Raw genomic sequence first — 23,011 nt, 5'->3', positions numbered from 1 at the left:
CTTTCTTTTTTACGATCTACAGGATCATGCTCAAAATGGTTTCGTTACTAGCACGCACCATCTTTGCAACATTCACCCATCTTTTTTTGAATTTTTCGCGAGACAAAACACTTCCCTCTCCATTCTCACCTTCCTTTTCAAGTGGTACTTGAAAAAGTTGATGAGCGATTGGCCAGAGAGTAAGTGTTTGTCTCTAATCCTTTCGCTCGAGTCCACCACACACATTCTTTCACCATGGCCACCAGTACGATGAAAACTGCCTTGCCTTCCCGGTTGAGGGAAGGGGGTGGAGCAATTCTCACGATAGACTCGGCCGATAGGCGGATTCGTCCCACACGTGACAGCAGCCGTTCGGCATAAGCCCACAGGTCGGAAATGGTTGGACATTGCACGAGTGCGTGCAGAACGGTTTCGTCGCTCTGACCGCATCTCGGGCAAGTCGGTCCAGTGTGTCTGGAACCGTGTCTGTAGAGCTTATCCCGAACAGGTAATGCTTCTCGATAGCACTGCCAGGCCAGGGATCTTTGGTGATTGTTCATAGGTCCCGGCCCGAAAGTTGTCCTGAACAGGCGGGTCAGGTGTTCCTCGTCGACGCCCAGACTCTGCCCGAGTTCGTCGTCGCACCTCCCCTCCACTAATCCTCTATAGAATGCCTTGTTGTGATGGAGTCGCACAAGTTCGATCCCGGACGGCAGAGTTGCTTGAGAGCAACGCGACACTCGCGGTGCCATTCGCCTAGCCTCGGTCTCTGCTTGATCCATGACTGTAGTTCGTCCAAGGAGACGAGCTGCGGGAAAGCGCGCCGCACAAAAAGCGACCACCCCTGTTCACCGTTGTCTATGAAGCGCCGGAGATGTCGCAGTCTCAGCGCATGTCTGCGCATCATCAACCACGGCATGCCCAGCCCTCCATTTAGCGGGTGTTGGCAGCAAATGGATCGTCTAACCATCGGAACGTTTCCCTTCCACAAGAAGCGGAAGAGTATGCGTTCCAGTTTGGTGATGGTAGGGTCGGGACAAGGCACGACGGTCAGACGATACTCGATGACGGATACGATGTACGCGTTCGCCACCTCCGCCCGACCTTTTAGGGATAGCTTTCTCTCAGTCCATTTCTGGGTGAGAGTAGCCACCCTAGTCGTTATCTCGCCCCAGTTCTTCTCCATTTGGAGGTTCGGACCGAACCAGACCCCGAGCAATTTAACCGGTCCGTCCGTCCAGCGTCCCACGATGGAGACACTGTTGGACGGCATGGGCTTGCTTCTCCAGGTGCCGAGCCGCAAGCCCACTGACTTTTCCCGGTTAATTTTTGCTCCCGTTACCGCTTCGTATTCTTTCAGTGTCTCGCCGACCAGCTCGATGTGCTTGTAGCTCGACACTATGACGGTGACGTCATCCGCGTATGCAGACACGCTCCTCCCGCATCCCAGCTCTCGTGGGATGCCCCTCAGCGTCGCCAGTTTCCGCAGTAGTGGCTCAAGAGTCAGTACATACAGCAGCGATGAGAGGGGGCATCCCTGACGAACCGAACGCATGATGTTAAAAGGTCTGGATAGATGACCATTTACGCGAACTACTGAGCGGATGCCGCTGTATAAGGCAGCGATCCAACCGCGGAAAACTGGACCGAAACCAGCCGCTTTGAGGACAGCCTCCAAGTAGTGATGGTCTACCCTATCGAAGGCTTTTGATTGATCCAAATTGATCAGCGCCCCACCCATGCCAGGATTTTTAACTACCCTGTCTATGATGTAGCGCATCAGATGGAGGTTGTCATGAATACTTCTACCCGGCACGGCGCATGTTTGCGCCTTGTCGATTAGTTTCTTGATGACAAGCGCCAACCTCTCGGCTAACACCTTGGCCAAAATTTTCAAATCTGCGTTGAGCAGAGTGATGGGCCTGAAATTATCTATGACGTCCCCCTTGTTTGGGTCTTTCTTGATCAGTGCCACTGCTCCTCGCTTTACAAAAGCAGGAATACTCCCGTTCTGCTGCCAGTTGCAGTAGACAGCTGCCAAGACGCCTCCAAACAAGTCTGGTATATGAAAATAAAATTCGTAGGGCAGACCATCCAAGCCTGGTGACTTGTCTCTCGCGCAGCCTACCATCGCATCCTGTACATCCGCAGCTGTGATAGGCTTTTCACAAGACTCCACCTCCCTTGCTGAGAGTCGTGGCAAGGCATGCAGGTAGGCACTAAAGTCCACTCTGCTTTCTGACTCACCACTTGTCCCAAACAGTTGGGTGAAGTGTTGTTGAAAAACCCCACACATCCTTTTAGGCTCGAGCAATTCGCGCCCCTGTTCATCTATAAGAGACTTGATGGTGGCTCTATTGCCTCGTTGCGTCTCCACCACTCGGGCCTCTTGGGCGGCTCCAACTCCTTCGTTCCTCAGAGCACGCATCCTAGCTCTGACAACGCATCCCTCGTGTTTGGCGTTGAGGTGTTGGTCGAGGGCCAATCTCGCCGCCAGTACGTTGGACGCGATGCCAGTTCTAAGTGCCTCTTCTAAAACCTTTACTAATTCTCCCTCTATTCTATTTCGGTCTAATGCTAAGGCTCTACTGTATCTGACTGATTCTGCTTTAATCGCTTTTTTTAGGGCATACCACCATCTGTTGTTGATGATGGTACCCGTCAAAGCTCTCTTAACTAATGTGCTGATCCGGTCCCTGTAAACCTGTCGTGCTGTAAAAGACGCGTTCAGTTTCCAGTAACCAGGACCCTGCCTATGTGTCTTATCTAAGTCAAGTGTACAAGTCACAAACTTGTGATCTGTGTAACTGACTATATGAAATTGTGGACAACCCACACTATTTTATCTATTGTCCTACAGAATACTCTGTCTAAGTATGATCTGGACGACCCGATGCGGTTACTCCATGTCCACATTGGCACATTCGGGTGGTCCAGTCGGTACCTGTCAGACAGTTGGAAACGTCTGAGCAGGTCTTTGAGGCATTTGCATCCCCTTCTATTGCTATCTCTGCCCACGTAGTCTAGATGCGTGTCCAGGGTGGCATTCCAATCCCCCACTAAAAGTAAAGGACGAGACGTTCCCATGAAAGACTCTAGACGTCGAAAGAAATCTGGTCGGCCTGTTAAGGACGGAGCATAAACTGCTATCAGTCGAAAAGCACACTCATTGCTGCCATCGACATCCAAAACGACCAGCCTACCCTCCGGTCTAGGAAATTGCTCTTACTTTGAGATCCAGACTCTTCCGGATAAGCACCGCGGTGCCACCTCCGCCCATTCTCGGTAGACACGGAGAAAAATAAATGTTGAAATGTGTACCGAAAATGTGCTGGAGTGCCCGCAAGCTGTGGAGTCTGGTCTCACTGATGGCTATGATATTCAGATTTAGTGACTTGATGTCATTTAACAGGTAGCCTTGTTTCCAAGGCGACCCCAAGCCACGTACATTTATACTACCTATTCTGAGCATGTTCCGATAAAAGTGCAAAAAAGGAAAAGGAGAGAGAAAAGGTTACTTGTTTTTCGAAAGTTCTTTGTCTTTCACCTCACGGTCTTCTTCTATGAGGCTTTTATACAGTTTTTTTGATGAGTACTTTTGAAATCTCCCTACTGCATCAGGGTAAAGAGATTTCAGGGTGCTGTATGTGTTTTGTGTCACGTGTATTATTTTAATGTGTTGTGGTGGTGTTGTATGTGGGTGGTTACTTGTTTTTATGTCGTTTTCAGTAATGTTAGTGTTTGACCTAATGTGTTCCATTAGGTCGTGGTTGTTTGTGTTTATGGCTGTCAACATTTTTGGGGGGTTTGATGATGCTGTGTTTGTGTTGATGTGTGTGTTTTCTGTGGATTTTTTGTTTCGGGAGTGGTGTATCTTCCGCTTTGTTTGTTATTTTTTCTTTTCTTTTTTTTCCCCTTTTTCTTCTCCCCCCTGTGGCTATTTGCCAATCTTCCGTGTCTTCTTCGTCTAATGACAGATCAGACGAATCGGAGTCTGGAAGAGGGAAAGAATTGGGGTCTATTGTCGACTGTGTTGGTTTTGTTGTTGGATAGATAGATAGATAGATAGATAGATAGATAGATAGATAGATAGATAGATGATAGATAGATAGATAAATAGATAGATGTATATATATGTAAGTATGTGTGTGTATATATATATGTATTATGTATATGCATGTGTATGTATATATCACGTGATCACGTGACCGACCAGACCATCAGATGCTGTTACACATCGCTGGTCACAATGCGTTCGCATTGTTTTAGCCTTCGAATGACGCCACCCCGCTGGCTAAGCGAGCAGACCAACAGAAGAAAGAGTGGGAGAAAGAGTGGTGAAAGAGTACAGCAGGGATCACCCTGCCGGACCTTTTTTAGGAGTTTTCGCTCAATAAACACGACAACGCCCGGTCTGGGAATCGAAACCGCGATCCTACGACCGCGAATCCGCTGCCCTAACCACTGGGCCATTGCGCCTCCACGTGCATATATATATATATATATATATATATATGTGTGTGTGTGTGTGTGTGTGTGTGTGTGTGTATGTGTGTGTGTGTGTGTGTGTGTGTGTGTGTGTGTTTGTGTGTATGTGTGTGTGCGTGTGCGTGTATTAGCCACTAACCCATTACTATTTTCTCTCTCTCTCTCCCTCTCTTTCTCTCTCTCTCTCTCTCTCTCTCTCTCTCTCTCTCTCTCTGCTTATTTCTGTCTTCCTTTCTGATGAAGAGCGCAGGCTCGAAACGTAAAAACTTTCTCACTTGCCCAGCGTTAAACTAATACACCTGTCGTTTACAAATCTGTCTTGTTTTTTGTCTTGTTTTTTTTTTTTGTAAATTCCAACTATATACATACATACATACACACACACACACACATACACATACTCAAACGCACATACACATGTACATACGTATGTTTTATTGCATGTTTCTTTGTGATTATTTAATTAATTAAATTTTTTTACAGAATTCAAACCGGTTTTTAACAAAGTAAAAAAAAAAAATGACACTTTTGTATAAGTCAAAGCACCTGAACTGATTGATGCATGCATATATGTCCGAATACTGTATGTATGTGTTTGTTTGTGGATGAATTGAACTCTGGTAGTAAGATACACGTCACTCTAGGACACAAGTGTAGACTTTTCGTTACTGCTTACGTGTATTTGTGTATATGTATTCCATATCGGTACATGATTGATCTATCTATCTATTGAAGGCGGCGAGCTGGCCGAAACGTTAGCACGCCGGGCGAAATGCTTAGCGGTATTTCGTCTGCCGTTACGTTGTGAGTTCAAATTCCGCCGAGGCCGACTTTGCCTTTCATCCTTTCGGGGTCGATAAATTAAGTACCAGTTACGCACTGAGGTCGATGTAATCGACTTAATCCGTATGTCTGTCCTTGTTTGTCCCCTCTATGTTTAGCCCCTTGTGGGTAATAAAGAAATAGGTACATGATTGATCGCTTATGTTCACCCAGGGACCTCAAATGGAGAATCCCAGAAATGTTTTACAAATTTTCACTGTTCCTTAAATCGATTGTATCTAGAGAATGCTAATCAGTTAGTTCTGTTCCTTTTGCAGAACCCATGAACCTTTCTAGGATTCTATTCCCGTCGATCCCAAGGTCATTTATCACTGGGCAAATGAGATGTAGAGACGCCACTGATATCCATATTCTTACCTGTTCGACAATCATTTTCGTTTGACTATCAAAAATGAACACCTATCCTGGCTAAATCCCTTTCCTACTTCCTGTAATAAATGACCTTATAAATGACGGGAATAGAATATATTCCTCCAAAATCAGTGCAATACAGAAATGCTAGGACGTGATTAAAGATGATCTCCAGAGGCTCGACGTCAGAGGGGCTGGTTTGGGACCACCAGCGCTGGAGAGCACTGGTGTACCTTGTCGGATCTTGATGTCACAGATTTGACTTACATATAGTCGAAAAGCATCAACCTAAATAAATGTACGGCTGAAATTAGACTTACTTTCATTTGCACCTCTTATCATGTAGCTTTTTTACTTCCTTAAGATTGTCAATAAGGTGTTCATAGCCAGGATAAAATGTATTACACACAAGCATTGGCCCTAAAATATTCCTGTTAATATCCTGATTTTGTTACTGACTATAGTGATGGCTTCATTTCTTATCGATAGCTTTGTGAACCATGTTATCAACCTCTTAATGGTATTGACTATAACAAAAGGCGGCGAGCTGGCAGAACTGTTAGCACGCCGGGCGAAATGCTTTGCGGTAATTCGTATGCCGTTACGTTCTGAGTTCAAATTCCGCCGAGGTCGACTTTGCCTTTCATCCTTTCGATTAAATAAGTACCAGTTACGCACTGGGGTCGATATAATCGACTTAATCCGTTTGTCTGTCCTTGTTTGCCCTCTCTGTGGGTAGTAAAGAAATAGGTATTGACTATAACAGTTGGAACTTTAGCAAGGTAGAGTGACTCTATTATCCATGAGTGGGGAACAGTTTCAAATGCTTTCTTATAGACTAGTCAGCAGGATTGGGGGGGGGGATTTAGCTTCTTTAAGAACGGTTTTGTTGTTGAAGAGTATTCGACACAGCCCCAGATTCCTTTCTTTCCTTGGTCACAGAGGCATCATCGTTCGTAGAGCCGACCAGGTCCACCAATGCTCTCCAACGCTGGCGGTCCCAAACCAGCCCTTCTGCTTCCTCCAAGATGATGTCGAGCCTCTGGAGATCATCCTTAATCACGTCCTACCATTTCTGTATTGCACTGATTTTGAAGGAATATATTCAAACAATATCTGTATAATTTATGCATCAAATTTAATCACCCAAAGGGAGCCTGTAGTGTTTAGCCTCAGGCGTCAAATTTTGAGGCACTAGTGTTGAACGTGCGACAGCCAGACGATCCAGGACATAAATCCCAGTATTCGTTTCTCTTTTGAACAGATTAAGGAGAGTTTCCATGTAAGATTTGAGTTTTTATATCAATAACCACTCCTTGGTCTCTCTCAGTTGATTCCCGTTCGGTAGTTTTGCAACAACTGTCAGGAAAGTTTTAATGTTCATATATGTTTCAGGAGAGAGTTTTGGATAGTGTTCACTCAATAGCTCATCTGACCACATTGCACCTCTGTTGAGTTCTTTGTTTGCATTCCAGATCCCTTCCCAAAATTACTCTAAATCAACCAGAAGGGTATCCATAATCTTGATGGTATGGCCTTTCAGGCGGCGAACTGGCAGAAACGTTAGCATACCGGGCGAAATGCGTAGCCGTATTTCGTCTGCCGTTACGTTCTGAGTTCAAATTCCGCCGAGGTCGACTTTGCCTTTCATCCTTTCGAGGTCGAAAAATTAAGTACCAGTTACGCACTGGGATCGATACAATCGACTTTATCCGTTTGTTTGTCCTCTCTGTGTTGAGCCCCTTGTGAGTAGTAAAGAAATAGGTATGGCCTTTCATACTGCGATACATCCCTTGTGGATTATTAGCAAACTTGTGACTGATGGCTATTCGCTTCAGTCTGATTTTTTTATATATGTATATAACAAAATTGTTCACTTACCACCCGTAGCTCGCTAGTGTGCTTTGCCCTCTAGTGTGTTTTTTCGACTGTTCCCAGATACATTGTCCCCGACTTCCTACGCAACCGCAGAGCGTGGATGCGCATTCAAACATCCGTCGATGCTCTCGGTGTCGGGGTTGACCTGCTTTCTCTTCTGCGGGTCTTACGAATAGCAAAGGTCCACGTTTCAGACTAGTCCCACTACAGAGGCGCGATCTTGCGAGCTCTGGGACGAAGACCGCTTCGCTCAACAGCAACAGCAACCAGATACATTAAATAAGCCAAAATAAAATTTCAGTTGATGGTTCGTGAATATATCATTCACTTTGCACTTAATAATATCTCGCCATCCAATAATTTCCTGACTCTATCAATAAGTGTCCGGAGGGAAATAATCTATTTTGGTTGTTTTTTTTCTCGCTGCGATCGATCTCTGCTAGTCCCATCTGTCACCGAATTGTAATCGTAAAACAATATAGCTGAACATTCACTCTCCAAAATATTAGGATCTTCAATCTCTACTAATAGGCTTTTTTTTTTTGCTGTTTGGTCCATTGCGGATAGCTTTAGGTCGGTCAGTCGGTTTTCTATCGATTCGTGTGATCTGTGTTCTCTCATGTAATCTATTTCTTTACTACCAACAAGGGGCTAAACACAGAGGGGACAAACAAGGACAGGTAAACGGATTAAGTCGATTATATCGACACCAGTGCGTAACTGGTACTTATTTAATCGACCCCGAAAGGATGAAAGGCAAAGTCGACCACGGCGGAATTTGAACACAGAACGTAACGGCAGACGAAATACGGCTACGCATTTCGCCCGGCGTGCTAACGGTTCTGCCAGCTCGCCGCCTTTCGTAAAACAATATAGCTGAACATTCACTCGCCAAAATATTAGGATCTTCAATCTCTGCTGATAGGCTTTTTTTGCTGTTCGGTCCATTGCGGATAGCTTTAGGTCGGTCAGTCGGTTTTCTATCGATCCGTGTGATCTGTGTTCTCTCATGTAATCGTTTGTTAAAGTAGACGGTGAAGGTTTGTTAGTATTTTAAGCGTTCTTTCTGCTGTTTGTATTCTTCACTCAATATTTCTGTTGGTTCCTTATCGGTCACTGCACGCTCGAGTAACGGCAGCATGTTCGTTCCAGTTTTACTGTTAACGCAAAGCTCGTGATCCGCGTTGTTTACCATTTTCTCAGAAGAAGAATTCACCGGCCCCAATACTTGCTGTGCAGATAACATCTAATTTTTTCCCAACAAGGGCGGCGAGCTGGCAGAAGCGTTAGCACGCCGGGCGAAAAGCGTAGCCGTATTTCGTCTGCCGTTACGTTCTGAGTTCTAATTCCGCCAAGGTCGACTTTGCCTTTCATCCTTTCGGGGTCGATAAATTAAGTAACAGTTACGCACTAGGGTCGATGTAATCGACTTAATCCGTTTGTCTGTCCTTGTTTGTCCCCTCTGTGTTTGACCCCTTGTGGGTAGTAAAAATATTTTTTTCCCAACAATGGTTACCTGTTTTCCCCATTATTGTATTACGCATGCGCAGAAGTGTTTGTTCGACTAGGTGCTGCTGGCTTAATTACGCACGACTCGAGTTAGGGAAGGGGTGCGCATTATACACAAGGTTTAGGTTTTTCAGAGGTACAGCCCCCTAAAAGTAGTTCGGAATAGTTTAGATCCCAGTCAGTCTTCATCCTCTTCACATAACCTTAAGTTAATAGAGTTTCATCATGCGATCCGTTGATCGAATTCCACCAAGTGGACTGCTACCGTAAATCCTCGAGTATAATCCGCATTTTCCCCCATAATTTAAAGGTCAAAATCCCTAGTGCGTACTATATCTGAGGTTAAAATGAAAAATATTTTCTAAGCAATGTCCGAGTCTCTATTTGCTGTCCGGCAATGTTTATTCAGACGCATTCTGTGATGTTGGGCGTGAAAATACCTTAAGCTAAGCCTGAAAACAATGAAGTCATAAAAGAATCACCCATAATTTGTAGTAAGCAACATTTATTAAAATAAAAGTATTCAGAACACAGAATAACATGTAACAAAAACAATTTGCAGACATATTTACATTCCCATATAACATTTAAGAACATCACCATTATTGTATTACGCATGCACAGAAGTGTTTGTTCGACTAGGTGCTGCTGGCTTAATTACGCACGACTCAAGTTATGGAAGGGGTGCGTATTATACACAAGGTTTAGGTTTTTCAGGGTTACAACCCCCTAAAAATCCACTGCGTATTATACTCAAGGTCGGACTATATTCGAGGATTTACGGTAATCGAATATTATCAGGAAGGTAGTTGATCGAATTTCATTACATGGTCGGTTCAACGGATTTCATTTAGTGCGTATTTGATTAAATTTCACCAGTTGACAGCTGGGGAAATTCTATCACACGATCGAATTCCATCAAACGGTCTGTTGATCAAATTTGACCAAGTGAGTTGTTGATTAGGTTTCGTCAAGCAACCAATTGACTAAATTTCGTCAACCATACATACATACATGGGGTGGGGGAGTTCAATTTTTTTGTTTCCAGGTACCATCATTTTTAGATGCGAACATCGCTTCTTCAAAGAGCAGCAGCATCGGAACACGCAACTGCATGAAGAATCGCGATTGCCCCACCGCCTGTTGTCTTTGAAAAAAAAAAACAGGAATTGTAGAAGTGGCCCTATTTCCTTTTAACAGACAAGCGCAGCAATGACAACAGCCACTTTACAAAAAATCCCGTTGTTAGTTTCTAGTTCTAAGAAGACAAGCACATACACACACACACACACATACACACACACACACACACCTGCGTGCACATATGCATTAATATGTATGTATATATATAATATATATATATACATATATATATATATATATATATATATATATATATATATATATATATATTTATATATATATATATATATTTATATATATATATATATATATATATATATATATATATATATATATATATTATATATATATATATATATATATATATTTATATATATATATATATATATATATATTATATATTATTTATATATATATATATATATTTATATATATTTAATATATATATATTATATATATATATATATATTATATATATATATATATATATATATATATATCCGTGATCACCGTGACCGACCAGGCTATCAGATGTTGCTATCAGATGTTGCTACACAATGCGTTTCGCATTGTTTTAAGCGAGCAGGCCAACAGAAGAAAGAGTGAGAGAAAGTTGTGGCGAAAGAGTACAGCAGGGATTGCCACCACCTCCTGCCGGAGCTTCGTGGAGCTTTAGGTGTTTTCGCTCAATAAACACTCACAATATTTATATTTATATGTATATGAGTATGAGTATATGCACTCATATGTATATGTATATGTTTTATTATGGGTATATACCTACACCTTTATAAGTATGTATGTAATCTAATTTGTAATCTCCGAAGAGGCCTTAGGATGTTTTTTGTAAATGTCTCATTTATAACTACATATTGACCTACCATAAATGGCTAATATGAGTTGAATGAGACATGCTTATCTACATGGCCGAAACAGCTGTAAGATATAGTCTATATTTATATTTATGTGTACTTATATTTATGTTCTATTATACGTATTCTACTTATTGTATAACATTACTATTTTATGTACACTCCTTCATGTACACTGCTTTACCCTGCATTATTATGTTTAACCTTATAGTTTCTTATGTAGTGGTTTAATAAAGTATGTGATTGAGTATTATCTGGTAATTGATATTGATTTCGATGTATTTCTCCATTTTCTTATTTGTATTATATATATATAATATATATATATATATATATATATATATATAGTTTACCCAAGCATGAAAACACAACAACGCGAGAACGTGGAACAAATATAGTATTATTGGACGCTCAGGAAGGAAGGGAAGAAGGAGGGTTTAACGTTTCGAGCGGAGCTCTTCGTAGGAAACATAGGGAAGGAAAAATCCAGAGAAGGGAAGACAGAGGGAAAAAAATCACCAACGGTACACACGCGATCACATTTTGAATGTGTGTATATATATATATAGATATATATATATATATATATATATATATATATATATATATACAGAGAAAGAAAGAGAGGCAGACAACACAGACACACATGCCCCCACACATATACAACATACACACAGACACACACGCCCACACACATACACACACACACACACTGATGGACAAGCCGGCAAGCAGATAAGTAGGCAGGCAGACCATCAGACATGCTGACAGGCAGAAACAGACAGACAGACAGACCGACAGACAGACAGACAGACAGACAGACAGACAGACAGACAGACAGATAGATAGATAGATAGATAGATAGATAGATAGATAGATAGATAGATAGATAGATAGATAGATAGATAGATAGATAATTGTAGGAAGAGAGAAAGTGACAGTGTAGACGAACATATAAATAACCAACGCTAGACAAGCTCTCTGTGCGCCTGCGTTGGTGTGTGTTTGTCTACTTCAGTAGCATTACGACGTGGAATTCATGTAAAACGGAAGTATGTTTTTTCTCGCTCAGATTGATGGTGTCTGAGACGTAGCATCTTATCTGTCGCTATTTTATCGATTTGTCTGTCAGAATATTACCAGAGACCTTCATGTAAGAATAAGCTTCTTAGTTCACTGATACGTATATAGACGTATTGGGTCGGCAACTGAGTTCCCGCCGTTTTTTTTTAATTTTGGAATCTATTTTTTTTTTCCAGAATTTTATTTTTGAATCATATTGGAATCTATTTTGTTTTTGTTGTTTTTTTTTCTAGTTTATTTCTTTCTTTATTTTCAGATCATTAAAATGGAATGTCAATTTAAGAAAAACGGGTATTTTCGACACCCACTTCGTTTTGCTTTTAATCAAGGTTCTAAGGCCACAAAATCTGCTCGCGACATTTATGTTGTGCATGGAGAGGGTGCCACAGCTGAAAGAACCGCTCGTGATTGGTATACCAAGTTCAAAAGTGGAAATTTTGATCTCAAAGACGCACCTCGTTCTGGCCATCCAGTTGAGTTCGATGAAGAACGATTGAACCAACTTTTGCACGAAAATTTCTCTTGAAACGACAAGGGAACTGGCAGAGAAAATGGAATGCTCCCACACTGCTATAGAGAAGCATCTTCACTTGATGGGAAAGGTTCAGAAGTATGGACCATGTGTTCCGCATGCTTTAAGTGACAACAATAAAAATCAACGAGCCACAATCTCCGCTGGTTTGCTTGCTTGTCACCTCTCAACTCATGGACACAAGCAACGATTTCTTTACCGAATCGTTACTGGCGACGAAATATGGTGCCTGTACATCAATATGAAGCAGCGTAAGGAATGGCTTAACCCGGTAAATAAGCGACACCGCGCATGAAACAAGATCATCATCCGCATAAAACGATGTCGTGCGTATGGTGGGACTGGGAAGGGATTAGCTATAATGAATTGTTTGAACTGAACCAAACGGCCAATTCGGAACTCTATGTTCAACAGATGGAACGACTCAACACAGGTATTCAAGAGAAAAGACCTAATCGGCAGCATGGAGTTCTTCTGCTGCACAACAATGCCCGCCTTCATATCACCAATATGACCAAGGAAGCCATTCAAACGCATGGCTGGGAAGTGCTGCCACACCCGCCGTACTCTCCTGATTTGGCACCAACGGATTTCCACCTCTTTCGATCTCTTTCAAATGTTATACACGTAATTTCGTTCAATACTGATGCAGAATTGAGAGCTTGGTTGGATCAATTTTCGAGTCGAAATCGGGTGATTTCTACCAACGAGGTATTGAAAATCTTGTTGAACGTTGGAAAGAAGTTGTAAACAACAAGTGTGAATACATTATTGATTAATTAGTTGTTATTTTTTATTAAACCTTTTAAAAAATTTAAATTTTAAAATACGGCTGGAACTTAGTTGCCAACCCAATACAAATCGACAAACACACATATATACATATGCACCCACACATCTATAATAATAAATGCAAAATTCTGTCTGTCCGTCTGGGACTCATGAATCTCAGTCTACATTTACTCTACACAGACATATTATACCTTTTTGGAATCAGGATGATCCCAGAACTGAAAATTTGCCCTTAATTTGGTTTTTGAACATCCAGTCTAGGGATCAGGTCTGGATGAGGATTTGCTATGTGCTAAGAGTTGAAACTTCAAATATTAAAAGAACTCCAAAAATTTTTCAACTTACAAGTTTTTCATCAAAACTGAATTTACGAGTCCGCTGCTCTAACCACTTGGTCATGTGCCCCCACTGTGCCTAGAGTAGAAAAGAATATTGTTAGAATCAGCAAGGCGGCGAGCTGGCAGAAACGTTAGGACGCCGGGCGAAATGCTTAGCGGTATTTCGTCTCCCACTACGTTCTGAGTTCAAATTCCGCCGAGGGCGACTTTGCCTTTCATCCTTTCAGGGTCGATAAATTATGTACCAGTTACGCACTGGGGTCGATATAATCGACTTAATCCGTCTGTCTGCCCTTGTTTGTCCCCTCTATGTTTAGCCCCTTGTGGGTAATAAAGAAGCAGGTATTTCGTCTGTCTTTACGTTGTGAGTTCAAATATATATATATATATATATATATATATATTATATATATATATATATACATATACATACATGCATATATATATATGTGTGTGTGGTGTGTGTGTGTGTATGTATGTATATATATAAATAAAAAATAAGGGTGAAAAAATTGGATATTAATTTAATAACATCAATTAACACAAGTGGTTTAGCACATAAAAAACTGGGATTCAGTAAATATTAATACACAAATATAAGAGAGAATCCACTATGTGGACGCTCTTGCGCTAAAAATAGATCCGCAACTATGAACGTAAGCGAGCAGGACAAATGAAAAATAACAAAACTGTAGATTAACGCCATACAATTGTTTCACTGTTAATAAATTATGCAATTTTACTTACACAATAAATCGACATTTTTGCTATTTTTCATTTGTCCTGCTCGCTTACGTTCATAGTTGTGCTAATTTTCCTTGGGAACAATTCTTGGTGGTTGAGACCATTGCGGATCTATTTTAAGCGCAAGAGCGTCCACATAGTGGATTCTCTCTTATATTTGTGTATATATATATATATATATATATATGTAATATGTATGTATGTATGTGTTTGTGTGTCTGCGTTTGTCCCCCACCATCACTTGACAACCGATGCTGGTGTATTTACGTCCCCGTAACCTTAGCGGTTCGGCAAAAAGAGACCGATAGAATAAGTACTAGGCTTACAAAGAATCAGTCGATCTGTTCGAATAAAGGCGGTACTCCAGCATGGCCGCAGTCAAATTACTGAAACAATTGAAAGATTAAAAGAAAGAATATGTATACATACATATATATATATATATATAAATTATATATATAATAGGGAGTAAATCCAACTTACAGGGAAAAATTAGATTTGTGGTTTTACTTTCTATCTTATATTATACTTTTTATCTTCTATTAAACTCTTTAATACCTTTTGATAGTTATATATATTTAATTAAAAAATAAATAAATTAAAAATAAAAATAAAAATAAAAATAAAAATGAATAAATATATATATATATAAAAATTTATAAATATAAATTAATAATTTTAAATTTTTAACGTTAAATTTAAATAATTTAAAATTTGAATTTTATATTTTATATATTTTGTATATTATATTAATTAATTTTATTTTTATGTTTTGGTTTATGTTTTCCACTGTTTGATTTGCCTAATAGTAGTTTTATCTCTAATTTAATTCATATATATATATATATATATATATATATATATATATATATATATATATAACGGGAAGCTTTATGAAAATAAACAAAAGACGAAGGCAGGTGGAATACAAACAAACAATTGTATTAGTATTACGCTCAGGAATATAAATAAAACAAGTCTTTTACGTTTCGAGCCTACGCTCTTCAACAGAAAGATACACAGAAAAAAAACACGGAGAGAAACAAGGAGAGAAAAAAAATGCGTGCAAAAGCTAGCGAATCAACATAATTTTTCACTTATCTCAATTGCATAAAATTGATAAGAGGAACAAGTTCAACAACAGCCACAAAAGTAAATAAACAATAGCACGAGCAGCTGCAACTGCAACAAAATCATCACCAGACAATCTATCGGACGTGAGCTATCTTTTAGTGATAAAGCACACTATAAAAATAATTATTTCTGTGTGAACGTGCAGAATAATGAAGAGTCTGGGTCAATAATTAGAAACAGCATATTGAGACGAGCGCTAATCTTTGAAATTAATATTTTGGAACGAGTTAATCTATATCCTCCCAACCTCTTCTCTTACTCTTCTCAGAGTTTCTTTGCCAATCAGCTTTTGTTTTCCTCTTATCTATTGCTTTATCTCTTTCTCTCTCTCTTTGTCTCTTCGTATTAGGATCACTATTTTACGCATTCCTTATTTTCTCCTATCGTGTCTCATCCCACAAGTTCCGCACTTGCCATTAAGCTAAGTCCTTCAACCTTGAACGTAGGCCTTCAGAAAATCTCTCCGCATTCATGCATTTCTTTTATCTATCACTTGTTGAAAAGAAAGTCCTTTCAACAAGTCGTTCATGTCGATGTCAACTTTCTCTAAAAGCCTGCGAAAGTAATGGGCACTGCCCATTCCTGTGGATCAAACCGATAAAATAGAACAGGCCGAAGGTAATCCGAAGTAAATACTAATGAACATGAAATGCCTCGATTTATATTGAATGAACTACAATTTCGAGAGATTTTTGTGGATCACTAAATATCCAAGATTTCGACCACAGCATCCCTCTTGGATCAAGGTTTAGCTGTGTCTAAGCAACAACAACAGCCTCAACAACATCATAAAGAACCACAGAATTTGGAGGAAGCAGGTACCACTGTGTTGAGGTGAATTAGTACCATATTTAAGCATACTTTGATATGACCGAAATCACAACATCCTTCTGAACGGGACTTTTATCGGTTGTAGGATTCAAAGCCAAGAATTTTGAGGGGAGGGGGTCAAGTTAATTATATTGACCTCAGTACTTGACTGCTACTTCATTTTATCGGCTCCAAAAGGATGAAAAGCAAAATTAACGTACACAGCATTTGAACCCAGAACGTAAAGATCCAGAAAAAATGCGATCAAACATTTTGTCCGACGCACTAACGATTCTGCAAGTTCACAGCTACATACATTGATATAAAAAAAATAATAATAAATGCACACTTTCAAAGCCTAGCGAGACTCATGGGCCCGGTTTCCCGGTTTCTATGGCGTGTTTGTTCCTCAGTTGGACAGGACGCCAGTCCATCGAGGCGTTACTCATTTTTGTCAGCTGAGTGAACTGGAGCAACGTGAAATGAAGTGTTTTGCTCAAGAACACAACGCGTCGCCCGGTCCAGGAATCGAAACCACAATCTTACGATCATGATGCTGACACCCTAACCACTAAGCCACGCGCCTCCACCATACATTGAAATACTTGAAATCAAATGATGTATTCCTTTTCTGTAGCTTCTATGTGAAATGCAAAAGTAATTTATTATCCATCGAGTAACTATACACAGTTGCTGTATGGATAATTGATGATGTTAGTTACAACAAAACGCGCATTTATGACTGGAGATAACTAAAATTATCATTTATGATCGTGGTCATATATTTGAAATAATACACTATTTATGGATTTCCTATGGAAGATGTATAATGTGAATAGATTAGTTAATCCAGCCTATATTACAGCGTGTTTAAATGCTGCTCTCACTAATCCACCAATCTATCTTTTCCAAACTTTCTGATTCTTGTATTATTTTGTGTGTGTATGTTGTATACATATTATGTTAATGTTACATTATATACCAGTGGAAGCACATGGCCTAGTGGTTAGAGCAGTGGACTCAGACCGGGCGATGTATGTGTTTATGAGTGAAACATTAAGCTCCACGCGGCTCCGGCAGAAGGTAATGGTGAACTTCTGCTGACTCCTTCGCCACAACTTTCTCTCACTCATTTCTCCTGCAGCTCACCTGCGACGGACCGGCGTCCCGTCCAGGTGAGGAAACTATACGCTAAGGAAACCGGGAAACTAGGCATGACTCGAGAAGGAACAAACAACAACAAGCTCTAGGCACAAGGCCCGAAATTTGGTGGGCGGGAGGGTGCTAGTCGATTATATCGACTCCAGTGCGTAACTGGTACTTAATTTATCGACCCCGAAAGGATGAAAGGCAAAGTCGACCTCGGCGGAATTTGAACTCAGAGCGTAACGGCAGACGAAATACAGCTACGCATGTGTATGTGTGTGTGTATGTTGGTGTGTGTGTGTGTTTGTCTCCCCAACATCACTTGAGAACCGATGGTGGTGTGTTTACGTCCCCGTAACTTAGCGGTTCGGCACAAGAGACCGATAGAAAAAGTACTAGGCTTACAAAGAATAAGTCATGGAGATGATTTGCTCGATTAAAGGCGATGCTCCAGCATGGCCTCAGTCAAATGACTGAAACAAATAAAAGAGATTCATGCTTGTCTAAGTGAGATAAAGAGAAACGAACCCTGTGCGCCTTGCCAAATACTTTATGATAGCAAGCTTCCTAATAAAGCTACGACTGGAAATGAATAAGATGCTTTTAAGAAGGGCACGAAGAACGAGCCAGCTAGAGAGCCTCAACATGGTGGTTTGACCTGCTTGAAATAACTGTTAAATCTTTCTCAAATCACACGGTCACAGCTGGAACGTCTTTGAGGATACAGATGCTACAACACCGACTTTCCGGACAGCGATGGTCCGGGACCTCTTATAATCCGCACAAATTTACATTAATGTACACGTAGCTGTATTTCATTTGATCATTCATGTAAATTCAATATTTCTTTAATTTAGAGTGCATTGATCAAGGTGACCCATCTCTGATTCGGAAAATCTGTAATACGGAGATGCTTTGGAACAAAAGGTTTTGGAAAATCGATTTTGTGCTTACGTGTCTGCATGATCAGCGTTGACGTGAGAGATCGTGGGGAGGAGCAGTAACAGCAACAGAGACAAGCAAAGAATATTCTAAATAAGACAAGATGACCTCAAAGAATAAATATTTTAAAGAAATATTATCTACAACACACACTTTACAGCTTCTATTTATCGATTTTGTGCTCGATTTTTACAAACAAAGCTTAGATACGAAATTATATTTACTAGACAAAGACATTTTTTTAATCGGCTGGATTTATTTATTGGGTTGTCCGGAAAGTTCGTGCCGATTTATAGTAGCTTACATTTCGACTTATTTTAGAACATGGTTGAGTCCATAAAATAGGATTTGACTACACCTCTATTTAGAGTACAGTTTAAGCTATCTTTTCGTGGAAGAAGGTTTATGTTCCTATAACCTATGTTAATTCTGTAACTCTTTAAAATGGAAGATAAGAAAGTTCATTTTCGGCACTTGATGCTTTGGGAACCAGACAAAAATTGCTGCATCTCGGCTGGGATGTGTTACCCCACCCTCCATATTCACCAGATATTGCTCCTTCGGATTTCCACTTATTCAGGTCTCTGCAGAATAGTCTTAATGGTAAAAATTTCAATTCCTTGGATGACGTAAAAAGATACCTTGATGAATTCTTTGCTATGAAACCACCTCAATTCTGGGAAGAGGGTATTTTCAAGTTAAAGGAAAGATGGAGACACATTGTGCAACAAAATGGTTCATATTTGGTTGATTAAAAATGTAATTCAAGTATTCTTTCCTTTAAAAATCGGCACGATCTTTCCGGACAACCCAATACATATTTACTTGGTGTATGAGTACTATAGGGTAGCAGTAAATTTAGGTTAAGCCGACTATATGACAAGGGTTCAATTCGCAATTAGCCCATTCCACTTCATCTGTTTCTCCTACCTACGGTGCTGAGCTGGACCAATGGTCACAGAATTCCACAAAGAGTATTTTGGTGCGCCGCTGAGTATAGGAATAAATTTAAGAAATTTATAATTCTTTCTACTATAGGTATAAGGTCTAAACTTTTAGGGGAGGAAGCTAGTCGATTACATCGACCCCAGTACTAGACTGGTACATTTTTTATCGACACTGAAAGGATAAAAGGTAAAGTCGATCTTGGCAGAAATTGAACTCAGAACATAATGAATCGGAAGAAATACCGCAAAGTATTTCATCTAACGTTCTAACGATTCTGCCATTTGGCTATCTTTTTTTTAAGCAAGACTAATACCTCAGATTTCAGATAACAAAATCTCAGAAAAATAGCAAAGGATATGCCTACGGGCGTTATTAGACTGTGCAAAACTACAAATATTTCACTAATATGTGGATATTATCCTTGTGTAGTCGGGCATTGTTGTAAAAAATCTACCATTTCCAACGTTTATTTATTTTTTTTTTTGCGTTTTCTCAAAATGACATTTCTGACTATGAGTAGCAATCTTGAGGTCAAGATATCTCCGGGAACAACTAATGTCATAGGCTGAAATTTTGCATATGTATTACTTTGATGCTTGCCTGGATGCTGTTCTAGTGTGACTAGAGACACTTCATTTATTCATCTTCCAGAGACACTTGACTGCTGCATCTGGCTATGAGCGACCCCACAACGAAATCTAGACCAACTTCATCAATGTCTTTGATTCAGCATCTAGTCTGTACTCCAATCTGTTGGTATTCCAAGTCAGAGCATATTATCTTTGATAGTTTGGTAGAAAAATTGACCTAAAATAAAGGTGTGTTTGCTTTGTTGGTCATTTTGAATTTACAGTTAGGTCATGAATAGATAAAGTGCAAATTTGAATATTATGCTTTTTTGATAGAACTAACAATGTTCTTGGTGTATACTATATTTGGTTTGCCTAGGTTTTATTCCATTATTTCTTTATTGCCCACAAGGAGCTAAACACAGAGGGGACAAACAAGGACAGACAAACGGATTAAGTCGATTATATCGACCCCAGTGCGTAACTGCCACTTGTTTAATCGACCCTGAAAGGATGAAAGGCAAAATCGGCCTCGGCGGGATGTGAACTGAGAACGTAGCGGCAGGCGAAAAACCGCTACGCATTTCACCCGGCGTGCTAACGTTTCTACCAGCTCGCCGCGCCTTCTGGGTTTTATTCCCGCCGAGTGAGAGCGTCTTCAATTTAAGAGTGTTTTCCTACTTCTGAGGTGTTAGTCTTGCCTTAATGGAAGACGGCCACTCGTGCGATTGGATCTATGCATTTCCTTTCACAAGGAAAGACATGTAAACCAATTACCACAAAGTAGCCTCCAGTTTAAGAAATTTATAAGCTTTAAAAACGCCATGTTAATAGTGTCTGAAGGTGGAGAAAATATGTTCTTAATAATTTTGTTATTCACAGATATCTTTATATATAAAAGAGAAGTTGTCTGTCTGTCTCCTACGATTTAGATTCCTAACTACTCCCACATTTTGCCGTGCAGTTTAACCAAAACCGGGTATCTTATAGTCGTGATTCATATCGAGCCCTTCTGGATATTAGCGCGCGTCTACGATGAGTCTACGATTTTAAAAATAATTTACCATAATTTTTTTCCATTTTAATGCATTTTTTCGCTATTATATAAGGGAAGTAACTCTCTAAAAATGTCTACGATGAGTCAACGATTTTTAAAAAAAATTACCATCAATTTTTTTCTATTTTTAATGCATTTTTTGCTATTTTTTGGCTATAACTCTCTAAAAATGCTTTATAGTTATTTCCCTTTCAAACCCGAGCAACGCCGGGCGATACTGCTAGTGGTTAATAAACACATTAAACAATACTTCCTAACTTTTACTTTAATTTATTTCAGTCATAGGACTTCGGCCATGCTGGAGCACCACCTTGAATAGTTCATAGTCGAACTATTCTCCCACAGAGCTTATCTTTCTAAAGTCTGGTGCTTACGCTGCTTAATCAATAGAATCAATAGAATATTGTTTAATTCATTGATTTAAAATCGGATATTAGTGAAATTCTAAAGAATTCTAATTGAATTTGTTATTCTTTTCATGAAATGGTGTAGTTTTCTTTTATTTTGTCATTAATAAAGGAAAATGAAAAGACGTGTATCCACACACACATACAAACATGTATATATATATATACATACATACATATATATGTGTGTGTGTGTGTGCGTGTGTGTGCGTGTGTTGTGTGTGTGTGTGTGTGTGTGTGTGTTCTTTCTGTAAACTCGGTGTACGAAATTGAAATAGCATTAAATTACAATAATCATCGGCGTACCATATTTCATGCATATATATATATATATATATGTATATATATATATGTATGTATATAATATATATATATATATGTATATATATATATATATATATATATATATATATATATATATACATATATATATATATATATATATTATATATATATATATATATATATATATATATATATATATATATATATATATATATATATACGTATGTATATATATACTAGCAGCTAAGCCCGGTTTCACCCGGTCGGTTTGGATGATGTGGCTGTAAAACCTGCTTTGTGTAAGCATTTAATTCAATACTGTTTCTTTTGTATGCATCGACCTCACTACTTTATACCAACAGACCGATTAGAAGACCTACCTTTGCATCCTATTAATCAGCGGTTCCCAGCTAGGGCGGTGCGCCCCACAAATAAGCTGGGTATCGCTTTTTAGTGGGTGACAATACTTTAGCAAGTGTCTGTCTAATATTTCGAAATGTCATCATCTGGCTCCTAACTTCTAATCCTTTTCCCCCCTTCCTTTTACCCATCCACTTTCCCTATTTTCCACACTTATGCTTTTCTCTTGATGAAGGACTAAGGTCCGAAACTTTAGGACTTTTTCCCATCCTTCCAAGTGTTAAGCTAATATGATATTTGCTAAAACTAGTCCGCCCGGTGTTGTGTTATTACATTTTCCTTTTGTTCATTGCATTTATAGTATATTTTTATTGCTTTAAATTATTTGTTTTAAGATAGTTTTACGCCATATTTTAATTTTAAACTGTTCTTTATTGAAGATAAAGTAATAATCTTTCTTATTGGTGACCACCTAACACTTCAATATTATCATGATTTAACGAGTACTTTCAAATGAAAGCGTGAGGCTTAAGGAGTGGGTGTGGTGTGCACGAAAACAGTAACCAACTACAAAAAGAGGCGGGTTTGTTCAAAAGATTAGGATCTAATGATTTAGAGGGTTGCTAGAAACCATCAGTGAGGATGAACTTGGATCGATTCTGGACTTCAACGAGGAATATTTAAAGCCCTTTTTTTATTTTGCTGGGGAAGTTTCTTGTCGTACATTGAATAATTTCCAAACGAATTTAACCTGGCTTTATTGTAAGTGAGCTTTATCTATTCTGGGTAAATATAAGGAAG

Source organism: Octopus sinensis, linkage group LG6 (genome assembly GCF_006345805.1).
Source record: "Octopus sinensis linkage group LG6, ASM634580v1, whole genome shotgun sequence".
Lineage (NCBI taxonomy): Eukaryota > Metazoa > Mollusca > Cephalopoda > Octopoda > Octopodidae > Octopus > Octopus sinensis.
The sequence above is the reverse complement of the archived record's forward strand: the minus strand, read 5'-3'. Positions refer to the sequence as shown.